General features: G+C 37.4%; 1 long non-coding RNA gene across 1 annotated transcript; it reads left to right on the top strand.

The window, feature by feature from the left end:
- Positions 1 to 407: 407 nt before the first annotated feature.
- Positions 408 to 12,353, top strand: LOC139019884 (uncharacterized). The gene is made up of 3 exons (XR_011473160.1): positions 408 to 443; positions 6,133 to 6,216; positions 12,332 to 12,353. It is a non-coding gene; the product is annotated as an uncharacterized lncRNA (long non-coding RNA).
- Positions 12,354 to 14,045: the final 1,692 nt, after the last annotated feature.

Consider the following 14,045-nt stretch of genomic DNA (forward strand, 5'->3'; position numbering starts at 1 on the left):
TGGTTTCAATTTGCATAAAAGAGAATTTGTATGGAATGAACACTGTTTAAGGAATTATATGGCATAGCTCCTGAAATGTATATCACTTTTGTCATTATCTAGATATTTGGTTTTGGTCAAGTCACCAACAGTCTCTGAATATCACATAATATGGCCTTATATCCTTGCTCTATTTGTTTAAATTGTAGTTCTTGTGAATCTACAATCCATATATCTTAATGTAATGCTTTTCTGTACAATAAAACATGCTGGTTACAACCAGCATACACACTCACTCTTGGAAACATATATATTTCTATGTAAATGATGTGTACATAAATGGTGATATAATGAATTTTGAAGTCTGTTTGTTTCCGTAGGGGCTAATGCAGAACGCTCAACAGATGCAACTGCACGTGGCATAATAAAGGGACAATTTAAAACACAATCAGGGGAACTCTCTGGTAAGAATAATATTGAAAAGAAAATATTTCACATTTATTTATCATCTTTGGAGTTAAATTAAGTGTGGAACTTAAAGAACAATAGTACCTAGAGGTTACTATTATATGGAGAAAAGTTTTGATGAAAACCCTTCTTTAATTAGTTAACTTACTTTGTGAAGTACAGACATACTTTGGACATATTTTGGGTTTGGTTCCAGAGCATTGCAATACAAAACTAGCACAATAACAAGTCACAAATTTTTGGTTTTCAAGAGTGTACAATAGCAATAATTACACTATATTGTAGCCTACCCTGTGTGCAATGGTATTTTATCTACAAAAGAAAATAATACATATCTTTACTTAAAAATACTTTATGGCCTCAAACTGCTAATAATCATCCGAGTCTTCAGGGAATTGTAATCTCTTTGCTTATGGAGGGTCTTATCCCAATGTTAATTGCTTTTAATGGATCAGATATATGGATACCGAAGGTTGGGGTAAATGTGGAAACATCTTAAAATAAGACAACAATAGAGTTTGCCACATCAGCTGACTCTTCTGTTCTTTGATAAGTTCTCCATAGTATGCAATGCAGATTGATAACATTATACCCACAGTAGAACTTTTTATAAAAGTGGAGTAGTAATCTCAAAACCTGCCACTTTTTTTTCTGCTAAGTTTAGGTAATGTTCTACTTCTTTTGTTGTCAATTCGACAATCTTTCCAGCATCTTTTTAAGAGTAAATTCCATCTCAAGTAACCACTTTCTTTGATCAGCCATGGAAGATGATCCTTTTTCGTTAAAGTTTTATCATGAGATCACAGCAGAAATCCAGGTTAGGGTTCTTCAGGCTCCACTTATTATTCTAGGTCTCTTGCTATTTCCACCACCTCAACAGTTATTTCTTTGATGGAAAACTTGAACTTTTCAAAGTCATTCAGGAGGGTCTGCATCAACTGCTTTCAAAAGCCTGTTACTATTGACATTTTGATCTCTCCCGTGAGTCACAGGTTCTGTTAATGGCATAGATCACAATGGATCATTTCCTAGATGTATACAACTTACTTTACCCAGAACCATCGGAGCAATTGTTATGTATGGTAGCTATGGAATTTTGAAATGCACTTCTCATATAATAGACTTGAAATTACTCAACATTACTTCTCTTCACCCATGTGCTTCAGAATGGATGTAGGGTTGGCTGGTGTGAAACACCATTAATCTCATTGGTCATCTCCATCAGAGCACTTGGGTTACCAGGTGCCTTGGACATTTGCAGTAATATTTTGAAAAGATTATTTTTTCCTGAATGGTAGTTCTTAATTAATGGGCCACATATTCAGTAAGCTATGTTGTAAGCAGATGTGCTATTATCTGAGCATTTTTGTCCTAATTATAGTGCAGAGGCACAGGAGTTTGAATATAGATCTGAAGAGTCAAAAAATTTTTGGAATGTCAAATGCTCATTAACTTCAAAATAAACTCACCAGATGCATTAAGTCCTAAAAATATGGTGTGCTTATTGTTTGAAACTCTGGAGGCAGTCACTCACTTTTCCTTATAGCTAAGCAGCTTCCTATTGCCATTGTCTTCAAATATAAGGCTACTGTATCACCTTTGAAAAACTGTTGTGTGGTGTCAGCACTTCACTATCTTAGCTAGAATTTCTGGGCACTTTGCTCTGGCTTCTCCAGGAGCAGCTGCAGCTTGACCAGCACATTTACATTTGTGGAGATGGTTTCCTTTTTCAAAATACTGAAACAATCTCTATGAGCTTCCAAGTTTTTTCTGCAACTTTCATAGTATTGAAGAGAGTTAGGGTATAGCTCTGGATTAGGCTTAGGCTTTAAGCAGTGGTTCTCAACCTTCTGGCCCTTTAAATACAGTTCCTCATGTTGTGACCCAACCATAAAATTATTTTCATTGCTACTTCATAACTGTAATGTTTCTATTATTATGAATCATAATGTAAATATCTGATATGCAGGATGGCCTTAGGCAACCTCTGTGAAAGGGTCGTTTGACCGCCAAAGGGGTCACAACCCACAGGTTGAGAACCACTGCTTTAAGGAATGTTGTGCCTGACTTGATCTTTTCTTCAAATCACTATAATTTTCTTTATGTCAACAATAAGTCAGTGTTCCTAGCTTAACTTTCTTGGGATTCTTGGAGTATGACCTTTACTTTCCCTCAAAAAAATTTCGTGCCCTAACCGGTTTGGCTCAGTGGATAGAGCATTGGCCTGTGGACTGAAAGGTCCCAGGTTCGATTCCGGTCAAGGGCATGTACTTTGGTTGTGGGCACATCCTCGGTAGGGGGTGTGCAAGAGGCAGCTGATCGATGTTTCTCTCTCATCGATGTTACTAACTCTCTATCCCTCTCTCGAGCTCTCTGTAAAAAATCAATAAAATATCTTTTTTAAAAAAAGAAAAAGAAAAGAAAATTTCGGGTTTACCCAACCTGGCTCACTGCCACAAGAGGCCTAACTTTGGGCCTATCTTGGCTTTTGCCATACCTTACTTACTAAACTTAATCTTATCTAGCCTTTTATTTAAGGGAGAAGTGAGAGAATCTTCCTTTTCCTTGAAGACTTAGAGGCCAATGTAGGAGTATTAATGAGCCTAATTTTAATTGTGGTGTGTCTCTGGGACTAGCGAGACCAACAGTAAGGGAAAGAGATTATAATGATAAGTCAGTGGAGCAGTCAGATAAAGGACAACATCTATTAGTTAAGTTTGTCAGGTTATATGGGCATGGTAAGAGGCACTCCAAAACAAATATAATAGTAACATAAATTATCCCTGTTTGCTTATCGCCATAACTGTAATATTATTGAAAATGTTTGAAATATTGTCAGAATCACTAACAAAGGCCTCAGTAACACATATGAGCAAATGTTGTTGGAGAGATGGCCCCAATTATTTGCTTGATGTGGGGTTTCGATAAATCTTCATTGTGTAAAAAATGCAAAATTTGCAAAGAAAAATGAAGATATAATGAACATATTACATCAAGTAGATGGTATGAAACAAGAGATAAAAATCAATGTGAAAAACCAAATGCAAATTCTGGAGTCAAGATGGAAAATGAGTAAAATATAAAAAAAATCACTGGAGGGGTTCAAAGGAAGACTTGACAGGCCTGAAGAAAGAAACAGCACCCTTCAGGTACTGGGAATACCAGAAAGAGAGAAGAGAGAGAAATGAGCTTAAAATTTTGAGTGGTATTCAATGAAAGTTATTAATCCACATACACATCCAAGCTCAATGGAATCTAAGTAGAATGAACACAAATTAATCCACAGCCAGACTCACTATGCTAAAAATGTTAAAAGATGAAGAAATAAACATCAGGTTATGAGAAAGAGAAGTAAATCAAGTGAGCAGGTGACTGACTGAGCATCAGAGACTATGGAGGCCAGAAAGCATGGGGTATAAATTGCCAAAGTGCATAAGAAATCTGTCAAATAGGAATCCTTTGTCAGGGAAACTATTTTTCAAAAATGAAGGTGAGATAAAGACATTATCAAATAAATAAAAATGAGAGAATTCACTGGTTGCAGACCTGTTAGACAAGGAATACTAATATTAGAATGTCTTCTCATACATTAGTTTGAACCCACACAAAAGAAATAGAAAATAAGTAAAATTCAAAATAATCACTCAAAATAATTTTAGAATTACAGAGGCCATGTAATGCATTTGTGACTTTTTTCTTAATTGTTTTAAAAGGAAATTGTATAAAGTAGTAAGTAAAACATATATTGTTGGTATTGTAACCTAGAGACAAATGGTATATATAAAAAAATTAGTATAAAGGAGATAGTGATCATAAGGATGAATTAGAGTAAGAAAATGACACTAGATCCACAGGAAGCACATAAAATACTATGGCAATAAATAAGACACATATATAATGAACACTCTAAATATATTCTTCCTTGAACTTTGTCTCTCAGCTTCCTTAACAGGTATTGTTTCATAAAGGTATAGTTATAGCGGCATTTTCAACAATGCTGTAAATATGCATACATGTAACATGTAATACAGTACCAGAAAAATGGAAAATAGTTAATAAAACTGTATAGCAATCTCAAGTCTATATTTCCCAGCATTTATTTTGTATAAATCAGAGGCTTATACTAAAGGGTGACTATACATGATTGTGGCACAACCCTCTGATAACCATTGAATAGTCATTTAATATGGAAATACTATAGAATAATATGTTATATGTGTGTTTTTAATAGCATAAGTAACTTCAAGAATGATAGGATTTTTTTAAAGGCTCAAGAGCAATGGTAGAATTTTGTGAAAAACAAAAATTGTGCTTCTTAATAGATAGAGGTTTCTCCACCACATGCCATTTTTGCACACAATGTTAAAGCCAATCTGCCCTTAAGGGTTAATCTCATTGTCTTTATGATTATCTAATTTTTTTGCTCCCTAAATTTCAATGAATTAATTCTTCTAATTGAATTTATTGAAGGAAGACCAAGAAATAACACATGCCTGCTAAGGTTGTCCTGTCATGTGTTGCTATAATTAAAGTTACTTTAATGAATGTCATAAATTATTGTAGCAAAGTTGTTCTGTCCAATACTGTGTGTCTTTGTCTTTGCCAATGATGCCCTTTCTGGAATTCACCTCTGCTTAGATTGCTATAGTGGTATGTTTCTACTGGCATGGTGATGATCATGTGTTCAGTAATTTCCCGCAAACAAGGCTTCCATTCCATCATGTTTACATCCTGGCAAGTTTTCATGTCAGTTCCATTTGATGTGAAACATTTATTTATTTATTTATTTATTTATTTATTTATAGAAAACTTTACCCAATACATGATGCTTTCTGCAAGATACAAATTTTAAAACTAAATATCGTTATAGTTCTTCTGTCATTGGGCCTAGAGAGTAGTTTCCAAATCCAGCATAATGTGAAAATCATCTAAGGACTCAAATGGAAAAGAACACAATACCAATGCTCACCTTACTGAAAATTGGCCATTTTTCCTCCCCAACTAGAAGGTATACATGCTTGTAACACTTGAGAGGGTGTAAGCTTTACCTCTGTCCACAAATTACCTGTCATTATTTTCCAATGCTAGCTAATGTCTAACTGCTTTACACTTGCATAATAAGAGAGAGAATGAGGATATGGATATATTCAGAAACAGTTCTAAGAATTTCTGCCTCACAGTAGGCTTCTGTGACTATGAAGACCATTGTTTGCAACCTGACCTGGGGAAAACTATTTGAATCTGTCCAATTAGGTTTATCTTTGCAATACAAGTGTGTTTTTGTTATTGTTTTTACACAAGTAAGTTATGATATTAAATTCAGCTCTTGAGGATGATTTGAATTTGCAAAAGAGTTTGTATGTTATGAGAAAAGACCCAGTTAAGGAATTATGACACATCAGTTTGTGATTGAATTATGTCATTAGCTGGACATGTCATTTGGTCAAATCACTGAACATTTATAAGCTTCAGTACAATAAGACTTATGTGATAGCTAATGGCTTTAACAATTTTAAGGTGTTTATTTCAGACACACAGGTATTTCAGTTTAATCCTTTTCCTGTGATAAAAATGCTTATATAAGGGGAGTACTAGACAAAAACACACTTATGCAAGTACACACATCCATACACATATGTTAATATTTGCCTTGCAAAACTGTTTTTAAAATGCTTATTTCTATAGAGACTGATACAGAATACTTACCTGATGATTTCAGAAGAAGTATAATAAAGGGGGAAGTCAAGACACAATCAATGCACCAAGCTGGTAAGAACAAGAATATTTCAAGTCTATTTATTGTTCATTTATCTTTTCAGACATTTATTTAAGTTTACACCTTCAATTACCACAGTAGCTATATGTTATTTGACATAATAAAACATTTCCATCATTTCTTTCTGTAATGAGTAGAAAACTAGCAGCTACCATCAGTGAGTAATTAGATACATAATATATGATTTAGAACTCATTTGTTAAAAGTGATCCCATAAAACTCCAATAATAACATGAGAGCTTAGACTGTGCTTGATGTAAGCCTTTGAAATGCCATTTTACTCACTTTTTTTTCTCAAACCCAAATAGTTAGTTGCTTTGTATTTGCAAATGCAGAGGTGCTACCTAACGAAAGGTATTAGAACAGGAATTTAGAAAATAGATATTGCATTGTTTATGAATACTCTCCATGGAATTACCCTGTCAGGCAAATTTCTAATATCTCAGGTGATGGTGCGACCTTCAGTTTGTTTTTCGTTTTTTTGTAATAGAGTTTAGAGTATAAATTATTGCTTCTTTTTCTAGCAGATCAGTGACTAACACACTTTGTCTCCATCTTTGACATGGTAGGAAAGGAAATAGGTAGGTTAAGGGAGCAATCAGGGAAGGAGACAGTAAAAGAGAGGCTTTTAAAACACCAGTCATCCAGAGGTGAGGTGTTCATGCCCAAGTTCATGCCCTCACAGGAACAACACTAGAAGCTTGGCTCTGCTGGGAAGGGCACTTCAGTAAAATATGATAGTCCAGCCTCATAAATCAATAAATTGCTACACACACAATGACAATAAGCCTTCAGATTTGCCACAATACATTGCCTAAAATATTGCAGGTTTTACCAAAAAATATATGAGACATTCAAAGGAACAGCAAGTGTGAACTCTAAACAGAAGAGCAGACCACAAAAACACTTTGTGTCTATTCCAGTTGTAGGTTTTTCAATAATTTATAAATATTTTAAGTAAAGAACTCCATGTTTAAAAGAAAAAAGAATATAGGTGAAAGTTATCATCAAATAAAAATGTCAGTAGAGAGATAGAATGATATATGAAAAGAAAAACACTGATGATTTTGGCATTGAAATTCCAATAACTATTAGGTAAATTGCACTAGAGGGGCTCAGGACTATATTGGAGTTGTTGGAAGAAAGAATTTCTACATTTAAAATAATGGAAAATGGAAAAGTAGAAAAGAAAAAAAATGCGTCAGGGAAAGCATTGGAAGAAATAATGGTTGAATATTTTCAAACATATTCAATGATAAATATCAATCTGCACATCCAAACACAATGAAATCTAAGTAGAATAAGTACAATGAAATCTACAACCAGACCCATCTTGGTAAAAATTATGAAAGCAGAGAAAATCATAAAACCCACAAAGGGCAAACAACTTATCATGGAAAAGGGAAACTTGGTAACATGAAGAGCTGCCTTCTCATCACAAACTGTAAGGGCCAGAAGGGAATGGGATGGCATATTCAAAGGGCTAATAGAAAACACTGTCACCAAGAAGGTTATTCCTAGCCAAACTATCTTGCAAAGTGAAGGTGACAAAAAGATATTCCCATATCTCAAAAAACAAAACAAACCAGGAATTTGTTTGCCAGCAGACCTGCCGTAACAGTAACAGTCAGGCAAATTGTTTATGCTGAAAGTAATTGACTACAGGCAGTAATTTGATTCCCTCCTTCAAAGGAGCATAGGTTCAAGGAATCATGTAACTCCAAAAGACTGCATGGATTCATGTTCTGTCCCCATTATTGATGCAAAAGACAATGCATAATCAAAATGCATATAATTGTATTGTTGTGCCTATAAAATGTGGGAAAGGAATACATTCCACTGTAGTGGCACAAAGGATATGTGTAGGAGTCATAATGTATTTCAGTAAGATGTTGCAGCAGATGTAACCTCAAATGGGCAGTAGTAAATGAAGAGAACACAGAATCATAAATAAGAAGACTAATATAGGGAGAGAAACCAAGATGGTGGCATAGGTAAACACCTGAAATTGCTGCCTCGCACAACCACTTCAAAAATACAACTAAAAGACAAAACAGACATCATCCAGAACCACAGGAAGGCTGGCTGAGTGGAAATTCTACAACTAGAAGGAAAGAGAAAAGCACACTGAGACTCAGAGGAGGTGTGGAAGTAAAATGCAGAGGTACAGAGGCTCCAGCGCACGGAAAGGGGCTGACAACGGAGGACGCCAGTGTCTTTTGCAATTGGAAGGGAGGCACAAGCTCCCCACGTCCCTGACTCCAGTTCCGGGCGAGTCTCTGGGGACCCAGACTCATACGGGGAGAAACTGGACTATCTGGCAGTGGGCAGAACTCGAGGGTGGCTTTCTCTCAGAGGTGCTTGCAGCGATTACCAGGACACTGAGACCCGGGACTGCTTAGGGCAGGACTGATGAGTAGCCATAGCTGTTTGCTCTACCCTGTTGATTCCCTGAGACCCCACCCCACCCAAGCTGTGCGTAGAGGCTTTTGCATATGAATGGGCTGGCCCTTTGAGATCTAAAATTACCTAACAGACTGCAGCTGGGTCAGAAAGACCCAGAACATCCAAAAGAAGGCCCAAGGCCCCACAGCAGCTTGCATTGCTTCACAGCTGGGCCTCATCTGGGCACTTCCAAACCCCAAACAAAGAAGATGAATCTGCAGATCTCTCCATAGCTCCTGCTGGGTAGCCTCAGGCAGAGGCTAAATTGGCACCTCCTTAGAGATCCAAGAGCCCGTGTACCCAGTGGTCAGAGTGGGACCATCTAGATTACAACTCCTCAGATCCATAAGGGACACACTCAGGGGGCAGACTCAGTGAGCACCAAAGCCCCACTGAAGCAAGTCTTGCCCCAGAAGGGTGTCTCCAGCACAGAAGTTCTCCCACTGTAGACACAGCTGATTTTCACAGACAATTGGCATGGAGGTCAATTCCTCCCAGTGATACCTACAACAATCAAGGCTTAACTACAACAAGACTGTGCACACAGCCCACAAAGGGGTGCACCAAGAGTTTCCACCCCAGGTAATTGGGGAGGCTGAGCCACTGGGCCCTATAGGACACCTAGCACAGAAAGCCACTCTATGAACACAGGGAAGCATAAAAAATGCAGAGACAAAGAAACAGATCACAAATGACAGAAATGGAGGAAAGCCAACTACTGGATATAGAGTTCAAAACCATGGTTATAAGAATTTTCAAGAATTTTCTAGAAACCGCCAATAAATTTAGTGAGACCCTCGAGGATATGAAAAATGACCAACTAGAAATTAAGCATATCCTGACTGAAATAAAGAATAATATACAGAGATCCAACAGCAGACAAGAGAATCCCAAGAATCAAGTCAAAGATTTGAAATACAAAGAAGTAAAAAACACCCAACTGGAAAAGCAAAAAGAAAAAAGAATCCAAAAATATGAAGATATTGTAAGGAGCCTCTGGGACAACTTCAAGCGTACCAACCTCCGAATTATGGGAGTGCCAGAAGAAGAGAGAGAGCAAGATATTGAAAACCTATTTGAAGAAATAATGACATAAAACTTCCCCTATCTGGTGAAACAAATAGACTTACAAGTCCAGGAAGCGCAGAGAACTCCAAATAAAAGGAATCCAAAGAGGACCACACCAAGACACATCATAATTGAAATGCCAAGGGCAAAAGACAAAGAGAAAATCTTAAAAGCAGCAAAAGAAAAAGAGTCAGTTACCTACAACAGAGTACCCATACGATTGTCAGCTGATTTCTCAACAGAAACTATGCAGGCCAGAAGGAAGTGGCAAGAAATATTCAAAGTGATGAATACCAAGAACCTACAACCAAGATTACTTTATCCAGCAAAGCTATCATTCAGAATTGAAGGTCAGATAAAGAGCTTCACTGATAAGAAAAAGCCAAAGGAGTTCATCACCACCAAACCAATATTATATGAAATGTTGAGAGGTATCCTTTAAGAAGAGGAAGAAGAAAAAGGTAAAGATAAAAATTATGAACAACAAATACATATCTATCAACAAGTGAATCTAAAAATCAAGTGAATAAAAAACCTAATAAACAAAGTAAACTGGTGAATATAATAGAATCAGGGGCATAGAAAGGGAGTGGACTGACATTTCTCAGGGGGAAAAGGGTGTGGGGGGTGTGGGAAGAGATTGGACAAAATTCATACACCTATGGATGAGGACAGTGGGGGGGGGGGGTAAGGGCAGAGGATGGGGTGGGAACCAGGTGGAGGGGAGCTATGGGGGGAAAAAAGAGGAACAACTCTAATAATCTGAACAATAAAGATTTATTTTAAAAAAGAAGACTAATATAAAAGGATATTGTCAATATATACTTTCACTTCTTTCTTCTCTTAGCTTTTTCAGAGGGCACACACTTATTTAAAAAAAAGTGTAACACGTAGTTGTATTCAGTACCATCATCCCCCATTTTCTGCATTTTTAATTTTTTCAGCTTCTGTTATTCATGGTCAATCATGAATTGAATATATCAAATGTAAAATTCCAGAAATAAATAATGCATAAGTTTTAAATTATGCACTATTCTGTGGAGTGTGGTGATTCTCATGCCATTCCCCTATGTCCCACCCAGAATATAAATAATCCCTTTGTCTAGCACAGTGGTCGGCACACTCATTAGTCAACAGAGCCAAATATCAACAGTACTTCTTCAAAATAGACTCGCCCAGGCCGAAAACCAACTTCTGCGCGTGGGCCACGAAGTTTCAATCACAGTGTACATGCGCGCCCGCACGTGGTATTTTGTGGAAGAGCCACACTCAAGGCGCCAAAGAGCTGTATGTGGCTCACGAGCTGCAGTTTGCTGACCACTGGCTACCATTTACTAGTAAATGCTGAGTATGCTTCCTGCCCATTATTACTCAGCAGCCTTCTCCTTTATCACATGGGTAAGCAGTGTCATGGTATTGCAGTGACATATATTGGCTAATGTTACCCAGCGTTGTGTTTCTCTAGCTCATGAATCTTTTAGAAAATGTTTCTAATCAATTAACTAACATTTGTTTACCCAATATGAGCTATTGTTGATCATTTTGTTAATGGTACCCCAGCTGGGACACTCTCTGTAAAGAAATTGGTGTGGTGCAGGTTGGCTGGCAGAGTCATAGTCCAATCTTTTGTATTTATTCAGGCATTTCTTCAAAGCAAGAGGTCTGCTGTGCAGTGTCAGTACCATGAGATGTTTCCAACTACACTTGCAGGGTCCACTATAACTGACTTCCAAAACCCCATATGTTGTTGGCCCCGAAGTCAATACTAATTTCTCTTTAGTATCTTTCTTACATTTTTTATCTCACTGGACAAACTTAAATAGTTGTTAATTATAGGAAAAACTTGGAGTCATATGAAAACTCCAGTGGAAATGGATCCAACCAGTACCTGGTATTGTCACAAACTTAACCATTTCCTCCTTGCATGTCACAAGCTCTCCATGCCAAAGGATCCTCAGGAAATATTTTTCTCAATCCAGTCAATGTCTTCTTATTCTCTTAATCACTGATATCTACATGGTTTACAGATACAGAACCTAAAGGAAAATCAAAATTTTCCCTGGTGAGTCAAAGCATTTCTGCTCATGGTAAGTTTCTGTGACTATATGGTTTGCAACTTGTCCTGTGGTAAAACAAACAAACGAAAAAGAAACAAACAGTGAGGTTCTACTTCACAAGGTACATCCTTAAAGGACAAGTGTGTATTTAGTATCAGCCTGGAAGTAATTTTATTATCATAATTTCTCTGGGATTATTTCTATTTGCATAAGAGAGAATTTGTATGGAATGAACACTGTTTAAGTAATTATGTGGTATAGCTCCTGAAATCTATATCAATTTTGTCATTATCTGGATATTTGGTTTTGGACAATTCAGTAAAAGTCTCTGAACATCAACATAATATCACTGATATCCTTGTTCCATCTGTTCCAATTTATATTTTTGTGAATCTATAATCCATATATTTCAATATAATGCTTTTCTGTACAGTAAAACATGCTAAATACAATCAGCATACACACTCACTCTTGTAAATATATATATTCCTACATAAATGCCGATATGGTGGGTTTTAAAGTCTATTTGTTTCCGTAGGAGCTAATGCAGAACGCTCAATAGATGCAACTGCACGTGGCATAATAAAGGGACAACTTAAGAAACACTCAATGGAGCTCCCTGGTAAGAAGTATTTTAAAAACAAAATATTTCCAGTTCACTTACCAACTTTTGAATTGAATTAAGTGTTGAACTTAACGAAATTACCTATATGTTGCTATTGATAATTGGAATTGCTAGCTGAGGGTTTTGTTTTTCCGGGGTCATATCTTATGATGCAGAAGAATGATCACCGTAGACCAGATGATTTAAGCAAAAGGCTGAAAAATTTATTGCAAGTAGATTCAAACTCCCTGCCTGGGAAGGGTGCCCAAATAATTGGTTTCCAGTGAAGCTAGTAAGTCTAGGGGTATATATGTGCTACAAGCCTCCTCTATATCTACCTATGTTACCACCTGATTGATTCCCTCATTGATCTTGCCCAGCAATGGACCTGAACTTTTCCTGTACCTACAGGTCAGTACATCTTGCTGCTGCAGGCCCTCCATTGGTTTCACAGGCCTTCCATTCTGAGTTAAAAAAACACTCTATTATTTCTGCATTTTAGTTTTCTGTTATTAGGCTTGCTCAAACTGCTCTGTCTACCCCTACCTATGTTCTATGTGCCTTTTTTTTTAACTGAACTCCTGCCTTGTCTGCCTGCATGTCAAGCTAACTCCTCTCACTATTACATGGAGAAGAGTTTTGATGAAAAAAGTTCCTTTATTTGTTTTTGTTTTTTTTATCTTCTTTTTTTTTTTATTCTTTTTTTAAAAAAAATATTATAATAAGTATTACAAAGGGTATTACATATGTGTCCTTCCCCCACCCCCCGCCCTTGACAATCCCCTGCCCTCCCTTACCCCCCAAGAGAGGGTTGGGGGGCAGAAGGGAGGGGAGTAAGAGATCAACCGAAAGTTCCTTTAATTAGTTAACTTCTTTTGTGAAGTATAGGCACATTTTGAACATACTGTGGGTTTGGTTCCAGAGCATTACAATACAGTGACTAGCACAAAAACAAGTCACATGAAATTTTGGGTTTCTAAGAGTGTACAATAGTGATGAGTACACTATATTGTAGTCTACCCTGTGTGCAATAGTATTTTATCTACAAAACAAAATAATACATATGTTTAATTAAAATACTTTATGGCTTCAAACTGCTAATAATCATCTGAGCCTTCCGTGAGTTGTAATCTTGTTGCTGATGGAGGGTCTTACCCCAATGTTGATGGCTGCTAATGGCTAAGACTGGTGGTTGCTGAAGGCTGGCGTAAGCTGTGGCAATTTCTTAAAATAAGACAATAGATTTTGCCTCATCAACTGATTCTTGAAGGGTGTCCCGGATCAGGGTGGGGGTCCCGCTGGGGTGCCTGGCCAGCCTGGGTGAGGGGCTGATGGCTGTTTGCAGCTGGTCATACCCCCTTCAGGGTGGGGGTCCCCACTGGGGTGCCTGGCCAGTCTGGTTGAGGGGCTGAGGGCCATTTTCTGGCTGGCGGGCGACTGAAGCTCCCAGCTTCTCTTTTTTTTCTTTTTTTTTTTATTCTGGGATTTACTTACCTTCTATAATTGAAACATTGTTGCCATCACTGGTGCTCCCAGCTCTGAGGCCGAGGCCGGCTGAAAGCAGATATCTGCTGGGGTCCAATCCCAACGGGTCCAGGGGTCCCCAAAGGTGTGGACGGAGTCGGCGAAGAAGGAATGACACGAAGAC

Source organism: Myotis yumanensis, unplaced genomic scaffold, assembly GCF_028538775.1.
Source record: "Myotis yumanensis isolate MYYU_CA2020_CCGP unplaced genomic scaffold, mMyoYum1.0.hap1 SCAF_1, whole genome shotgun sequence".
Classification (NCBI taxonomy): Eukaryota; Metazoa; Chordata; class Mammalia; order Chiroptera; family Vespertilionidae; genus Myotis; species Myotis yumanensis.